We start from the raw sequence: 9,174 nt of genomic DNA, 5'->3' as shown, positions 1-9,174 counted from the left end.
AGGAAGGCTTTGTTTAAGACTACTGTAAAAGGGGACAGAGACTGTTGCAACAAGGAAAATAAACTCAACTCCATCTACATGAGAGACAGATGAAAATTTATCGCCAACAGGGTGGTTGAAGGAGGTAGTGACTGGGAAATTACTAACAGGAACTTAGGTATTGTGTTGGCTAATTTCAGATGTCAACTTACTTGTACAGCATTTCCTGGTGTGTCTGTAAGCAGGATTCTGGAAGAGATTAGCATATGAATTGGTAGACTGAGTAAAGAAAATTGCCCTCACCAATGCAAGTGGGTATCACCCAATCCCTTGAGGGCCTGAATAGAACAGAAAGGCAGAAGAAGGATGAGTTTGCTCTTTGCCTGAACTGAGACATCCATATGACTCTGTTCTAAGACATCGGCATTCCTTGTCTTAGGCCTTTGCACTTAGACCAGGATTTGCACCGTCTGCCCTCTGATTCTCAGACTTTTAGCCTTGAACTGGGTTCAGGATTTGTCAGGCCTTCTGACTTAGACTGAATTATACCACCGACTTTCTTGTTTTTTCCAGCTTGCAGACAGCAGATTGCATGATTTCTCATCCTCCACAGTTGCATGAGCCAATTTCTATAATAAATCTCTTCATGTATATGTATGCCCGTGCTCATGCTCAGTTGCTAAGTCGTGCCTGACTCTGCAACCCTGTGGACCTGTAACCCTCCAGAATCCTCTGTCCATGGGATTTCCCAGACAAGAATACTGGAGTGCATTGCCATTACCTCCTCCAGGGGAACTTCCCAACCGAGGGACTGAACCCATGTCTCCTGCTTCTCCTGCATTGGCAGGCAGATTCTTTACCACTGAGCCACCTGGGAAGCCATATCTATATCTATCTTATATCTATAGCAACATTGATATATAGTAGAGAAATATAACTAATATATATATATATATAATATAAAAATATATATACACATATATAAATGTATAGACATTAGGTATCTGATCTAGTTATCTATACCTATAGGTATAGATACTTGATATATAAGATATGTGTATATCTATCTGTTTCTTGTTGATTCTACTACTGTAGAGAACCCTGACTAACACAAATATCAAGGGAGGCTGGGAGTGGGACTTGATTAGATATCAAGAGGAGGGATGAAAAACTCAGGTATGAAGTATGGGGGGATTCTGATTAAACTGATTCTGGTTAGGGAGGATCTTTGCTAAAACTGGGCTCGGCAGCTTGGCAGGTAGGATCAAGCTTCAGGTAGAGTGAAGAAGAGGACTCAGAACGGCCTAAGGTTTGGTTAAGGAGGGAGTTATTTTCAGTTCCTCCCCTTCTTCAAGGGAAGAAGAGGCATTCTTTTTCCTGTGAACAATATAACTCCATTTCTCACTCAGTCACCTTTTGTTCACTAAGCAACAGCTGAAGCGTCTGCTGATATTTGGTAGTAGAAGATATCTGCTGGATCCTGCAAGGAATCAATCACTTAATGAGGGAGGTTTCTAAGGAAGCAAAAAAGAAAGATTAAGATTTATAGTGGACTATTAATATTTAGACACAGTTTCTGAGTCCAGAAGGATAACCAATTGAAAGCATTTCTAGCCGTTGGGCGTGAAGCATGTTTAGATGGTGGAGTGAGGGCATGGCAGTGGTAATCTAATAGATTTCCTAGTTTGCAGTGAATGTTTTCTATGAAGCACAGACATCAGATAGGTTTTGGTAAGCTCATCCACAATCATGATTATTTCCTGGAGCAGAGCATGGAGATAAAGTGTAATTTCCTGAGTGACCCACATGGCAGCAGTTTCAGGCATGAAGATCATACATAATCTGCTGCAATGATGAGTCCTTTGAAATTTATATCAAGTTGTCTAGCTTCAGCTCATAGGACTTCTTTTGATCCTATGAAGACAAAGCATAGACTTCCAATAAGAATCTGGGCAGTCAGCATTGTGTTCTCAGTGATGTCAAATCAGGAGGGTTGGCAAAAATTTGGAAACAGTAGTTTGAGGAGTTGCCGCCAGATATTGAAGCAAACTGGAAGAGGTGAGAATTTGGTAAGGACTGACAAAATGTATGAGATAGCAGAAGCCAGTCCGATTTAGATGTAGGTCACATAACCACGTAGTTTACAACGACGTGCAAAATAGCTCAAAGACCAGAATCCCATAACTTACAACGCTGTGTTTTCTTTTTAAAAACAAAATTTCAACAGTCACTTCCTTTTTGGCCAAAGATACTCAAAGTAAGATCATTCTTTGTAATTCTTGTAATTCTTGTTCTGTTTGATCTGGGATTAGCCATCTCATGAACTTATCAGCTTCTCCAGAAATTCAAGAAATCCTGACTCGGTCTAGTGGTGTGGTCTCAAAGTTGTTTAAGCAATGCCATTAGGAGTAAGAATAAGATCATTCTTATATTTATAAAATGTCTGATATCACTAGATTTGGCTTGCTTATTTGGACAATTTCAGCAAGAATGATAATTGACCACAGAGGCCTTTTTAGTTTGCATTGCTGGAACTTTTCATAAGGAGTCTTAGATTGGACTTTGAAAAGCCTCTCAAGGCTAGGAAGCCATGCCAAGAACTCACCACCAGAATTCATATGCAGATTTAGGTAAATTAATCTCTTCTTGAAGTCCTCACAGTATCCTAAGTTTGCTAGGCCTGCCAGGTGGTGACCTCTCCTACTCAGCTCTAAGACTGAGAAAGCTGTAATCCAGGTAGGAGGCCCATTTGCCCAAGAGGACTTGGTAAGCATTGGCTTCATAAAATCACCTTTAATTTCTTTAACTATCTGATCATGTCTGATTATATGTATTGTTTTCAAATATGATATTCCATTAAAGGCTTATATAATCAAATCAATACAGAGGAAAGATTCATATTGAACCTCTTGTGGCCACTCAACACAAGCCTTATATGTAAGTTCTCTTGCTAATAACACATGTACATCCATGGCTGATTCATGTGAATGTATGGCAAAAACCACTACAATATTGTAAAGTCTCCAATTAAAAAATTATATATATATACATATATATATATGTATATATATATAAAGAAATTTCCCTTCTAGAGCTAAAAAAAAAAAAAATTGCCACCCACCCACTTGGAGTGCTCTGCCTCTTGCTCTGGTATCTTCTTGCCCTTCATATATGGGAGTGAGTTTCAAATTTCATCCAGGGAACTCACGAGGTTTCAAATCAACAATCTGTATCGTGCATCGAACCTGGACTAGCAACTCGTTTCATACATGATATTATACACGTTTCAATGCCATTCTCCCAAATCTTCCCACCCTCTCCCTCTGCAACAGAGTCCATAAGATTGTTCTATACATCAGTGTCTCTTTTGCTGTCTTGTACACAGGGTTATTGTTAGCATCTTTCTAAATTCCATACATATGCGTTAGTATACTGTATTGGTGTTTTTCTTTCTGGCTTACTTCACTCTGTATAATAGGCTGCAGTTTCATCCACCTCATTAGAACTGATTCAAATGTATTCTTTTTAATGGCTGAGTAATACTCCAATGCCAGTCCAGGTTCTATGCACGATACTGGATGCTTGGGGCTAGTGCACTGGGACTACCCAGAGGGATGGTATGGGGAGGGAGGAGGGAGGAGGGTTCAGGATGGGGAACACATGTATACCTGTGGCGGATTCATTTTGATATTTGGCAAAACTAATACAATTTGTAAAGTTTAAAAATAAAATAAAATTTAAAAAAAATCAACACTCTGAATGTGTGCTGGCATGTGAGTGAGATTTTCATCACATTGGTGGGAGCCAATGAGTGAGCGTTTTTGGTAAGTAAATGTTTTGAGCATTTTTTTAGCATATTTGTTATTTGGATTTTTTTGTTTGAGCACTTTTGTACGTGAGCATAAATGTGACAGTGTCAGTGTGTATTTGAGCCTGTTCATAGGTAAGAGCGGTCCATTGTGAGTAAATTTTTGCTTTAGTGAACATGTGTGTGCTCGATTGTACGAAGGTATTTGTGAGCATGAACACACATGTTAGCGTGTTTATGTGTTTTTGTGTAATCTTATTAATATATGGTTGTATTTGTGTAAAGGCACATATATGTGTGTCAGTGAATGTAAGTGTATTTATGTGACTGAATTTGTGAGCTTCCTAGTGAGCTTTACTGTTTGTGTGCAGATGAATACCTGGGCATGTTCTTCTTTATGTCAGTGTTGGCCTGCATGTGTAAATGAGTGTGTCATTGTGGGTACACTAACCTCATGAGTGTGAGTGAATTTTTGATCATGTATGCAGTGAGTGAATGTGTGATAATTTTCATGTGAGTGAGATCTGAGTATGTTTATGTGAGTGAATGTGTCAGTGTCTGCACGTGTGAGTAATACTATTCAAGAGAGTGAACTATGAACTTGTACATGTCAGAGTAGGTTAAAGTAATGTTTGAGTGTTGAAATGCATGTTTGTGTGTGTCCAAGTGTATACCTGAATTTGAAGCCATGTGTATGGATGTTATTAGCACTTTCCTGTGAGTCAGTGAATGTGTATCATGTTTCATGCTGCAAACTAGGTAACATGTGGAGTATTCTTGTATGAGTGAAATGTGATCATCTGAATGTAAATACATATGGGTGTATTTTCTTTATGAGGGAATATTTCTTCTTTGTGGAGAGCATCCATGTGAGCATGTTCCTGATTATGAGAGTGCTAATGTGCATGTGAAAGTGAATATCTGGGAGCACCTGAGTTTATGTATTCATGAACGTGTGTGACTGAACTTGTAGGAATATTCATGTGATTGAGTGAATTCTTGTGCAAGTTTGCACAGAGTGAATTTATTATGGTGTGCCTAGTTATGTCTACGTATTTGAATACATCTATGAGCATGTTCCGGAGAGCATCCATGTGAGCATGGATGTTTGTAGGAGAGCATCCATGTGAGCATGGATGTTTGTAGGAGAGCATCCATGTGAGCATGTTCCTGACTGTGAGAGTGCTAGTGTGCATGTGAAAGTGAATGTCTGGGAGCACCTGAGTTTATGTATTCATGAACCTGTGTGACTGAACTTGTAGGAATGTTCATGTGATTGAGTGAATTCTTGTGCAAGTTTGCACACAGTGAATTTATTATAGTGTGACTAGTTATGCCTACGTATTTGAATACATCTATGAGCATGTTCCGGAGAAGGCAATGGCACCTCACTCCAGTACTCTTGCTTCAAAAATCCCATGGATGGAGAAGTCTGGTGGGCTACAGTCCATGGGGTCGCTAAGAGTCGGACACGACTGAGTGACTTCCCTTTCACTTTTCACTTTCATGCACTGGAGAAGGAAATGGCAACCCACTCCAGTGTTCTTGCCTGGAGAATCCCAGGGACGGGGGAGCCTGGTGGGCTACTGTCTATGGGGTCTCACAGAGTCGGACACGACTGAAGTGAGTTAGCAGCAGCAGCAGCAGCATGAGCATGTTCACGTGAGGCAATGATGGTGTGAGCACATCTGTATTAATGAGTGAATGTGTGACCATGTGGATGTGAATGTACATGAGTGTGGCTGCATGTGAATAATTTGTCAGCATGTTCATTTGAGTGAGTAAACAGTAAACATTTTAATGTAAGTGACTGAAGGTGGGAGCATGCACATACACGTGAACATGTGTTTTTGTACACACTACCTACCTCCTGTGAAACCTGTATGCAGGTCAAGAAGCAATAGTTAGAACCGGACATGGAACAAAGGACTGGTTGAAAATTGGGAAAGGAGTATGTCAAGGCTGGAAATTGTCACCCTGCTTATTTAACTTATATGCAGAGTACATCATGAGAAGTGCTGGGCTGGATGAAGCACAAGCTGGAATCAAGAGTGCCAGGAGAAACATCAATAACCTCAGATATGTAGGTGACACCACCTGTATGGCAGAAAGTGAAGAGGCTCTTCATCTTGATGAAGGTGCAAGAGGAGAGTGAAAAAGCTGGCTTAAAACTCAACATTCAAAAAACTAAAATCATGACATCTGGTCCCAACGCTTCATGGCAAATAGATGGGGAAACAATGGAAACCGTGACAGGCTTTATTTTCTTGGGCTCCAAAATCACTGCACATGGTGGCTGCAGCCATGAAATTAAAAAAGACCCTTGCTCCTTGGAAGAAAAGCTATGACCAACGTAGACAGTGTATTAAAAAGCAGAGACATTACTTTAGCGACAAAGGTCCATCAAGTCAAAGCTACGGTATTTCCAGTAGTCATATATGGATGTGAGAGTTGGACCATAAAGAAGGCTGAGCACTGAAGAACTGATGCTTTTTGAACTGTGCTGTTGGAGAAGACTCTCGAGAGTCCTTTGGACTGCAAGGAGAACAAACCAGTCAGTCCTAAAAGAAATCAGTCTTGAATATTCATTAGAAGAACTGATGCTGAAACAGAAGATGAGCTGACTCATAGAAAAGACCCTGATGCTGGGAAAGATTGAAGGCAGGAGAAGGGGATGACAGAAGACAAGATGGTTGGATGGCATCACCGACTCAATGGACATGAGTTTGAGCAAATTCTGGGAGGTGGAAAAGGACAGGGAAGCCTGGCGTGCTGTGGTCCATGGGGCCTCAAAGAGTCGGACATGACTGAGTGACTGAACAACAAAAACATTTGTGAGAGTGAATTTGTGAACTTTTTCATGTCTTACAGTATGTTATGTAACAATATTTGAGTGTTGAATTAAATGGGTGTGTTCAAGCCTATGGAATTTGTGAGTGTCTGTATATGTGTTTACATGCTTGTGTCAGTGAGGGAATATCTATATTTGTTTTCATAAGCCTGTTAATGTGAGCGTGTGAAAGTGAAGTTGCTTAGTTGTGTCCGACTCTTTGCGACTGCATGGACTGTAGCCTACCAGGCTCCTCTGTCCATGGGATTTTCCACGCAATAGTACTGGAGTGGATTGCCATTTCCTTCTCCAGGGGATCTTCCCTACCCAGGGATCGAACCCGGGTCTCTCACATTGTAGACAGACGCTTAACCGTCTGAGCCACCAGGGAAGTGTGCTCTATGCTAAATTTGTGTGAGTTAATCTTTGTGTGTGTGAGTGAATGTTTGAGTTGATGGTGAGTGTGAGTATGCTTGTGTCAGAGAGGCTATGTAATCAGATTTCTGTTTGAGTGTGTCAACGTGCCTGTGAGCAGGCTGCGTGTAAGCACATCATCTATATGACTGGGTTTCTGTGAGTGTGAGTCTGTGAGAATGCACGTTAAGTCAATGAATGTGAGTATGTCCCTGTTTTTGAGTGCCCTTGGTTGTTGTTCAGTCACTCAGTCATGTCTGACTCTTTGCAACCCCATGGACTGCAGCATGCCAGGCTTCCCTGTCCTTCACTATTTCCTGGAGTTTGCTCAAACTCTTGTCCTTTGAGTCAGTGGTGCCATCCAACCATCTCATCCTCTGTTGCCCCTTTCTCCTCCTGCCCTCAATCTTTCCCAGCATCAGGGTCTTTTCCCAATGAGTCCAATCTTTCCACCAGTTGGCCAAAGGACTGGAACCTCAGCTTCAGCATCAGTCCTTCCAATGAATGTTCAGGACTGATTCCCTTTAGAATTGACAAGTTTGATCTCCTTGCTGTCCAATGGGCTCTCAAGAGTCTTCTCCAGCATGACAATTTGTGCCTATCGATTCTTTGGTGCTCAGCCTTCTTTGTGGTCCAACTCTCACATCCGTACATGGCTACTGGAAAAATCATAGTTTTGACCATGCAGACCTTTCTCAGCAAAGTGATGTCTCTGCCTTTTAAAAACACTGTCTATGTTTGTCAAGCCAGCATCTTTTAATTTCAGCTGCAGTAACCATCTGCAGTGATTTTGAAGCCCAAGAAAATAAAGTCTGTCATTGTTTCCATTGTTTCCCCACCTATTTGCCATGGAGTGATGAGACCGAGTGCCATGATCTTTGTTTTCTAAATGTTGAGTTTTAAGTCGGCTTTTTCACTCTCCTCTTTCACCTTCAAGTGTGCGCTAATATGTGTAAATGAGGAAATGTGTTCATGTGAGATATGAGTGTGTCTTTTATGTGAATTGTGTGAATGAGTGAATGTGTGCATTGGTGGTCTCAAAATATGTGTGTTTACATGTGTGTGAGAATTGAGGATGCTTGTGTCAGTGAATGTGTGAGTATATGCTTATGAGCACAAATTTCTTTTAGTGAATTTGTAAGCATATTCAGGGGTGACAGCAGGTACGTGTGTGTGAGAGAACGCAGAGATGTTTGTGCATGTGTATATGAATATGGGCATAAGACTGGACATGTGATTTGTACAAACCATCATATGTAAGAGTATACATGTGTACAATTTCATTAATATGTGTGCATGGTTGAATGTGTTAACATTTGACTGTGTGATCATGTTGAGATGGGGATGCCCATATGTGTGACTGAATGTATGAGTATGTTCCTGTTTGTAAAATGAGCATGTATGAATGTGTTCTGTGTGTGTGTTTTATTCAACTGTTTTTGCAAACATGCTCGAGATAACATATAAGTTCATTTTATAGGACGATGTTTCACCCACCCTCTGATGATAGAGTGGGAAGAACAATTGGATTCACCTTGTATATTTCTCGAAGTGTTCACTCAATTCTTTTTCAATTTCAGCTGATTATGGCGGATGTTTTATCTATAGCTGGAGATGAAGGTGTAAGTCTTTGGCCTAGACTAGATTTATAGATAGAAGTGAGGTAGATAATATCTCATAGCATGATTTGTTGTCGGATAAGAAATGTCATTTAGTGAAAAGAGAATTATGAGTTAGCGAATCTTACTGTAACAGCTGATTATTTTCTTTTGTATAATGGGCAGTGTGTATTGGTTTCTGTAGACATAATGGTATATACCACTGATTCTACAGAGATACTGACATTCAATATCATTGCTGGTGCAGAGTAATTGTCATGTAATAAGTCTCACTATTTTGCTGGCATTTAAGCTCGTTATTTTCTCCATTTCATTGATTATAGGAAGCAAAATTTGCATGTTATCCATACTAAGCCGACTTGCATCATATTCATTAGTGTTGTCATTGCGACATCATATCATTGGCAGTTGTTTTTTTTAAAGATGTTACGCTTTTCTTACAATATAGAGTACTGTGTAACATCTGAATACCATTGGGCTATTTTAATTTACTCATTGTTGAAAGTATTATTGAGTATAATTAG

This window comes from Bos taurus, unplaced genomic scaffold (assembly GCF_002263795.3).
Source record: "Bos taurus isolate L1 Dominette 01449 registration number 42190680 breed Hereford unplaced genomic scaffold, ARS-UCD2.0 Leftover_ScbfJmS_935, whole genome shotgun sequence".
NCBI lineage: Eukaryota > Metazoa > Chordata > Mammalia > Artiodactyla > Bovidae > Bos > Bos taurus.
This window is presented reverse-complemented; position numbering follows the sequence as displayed.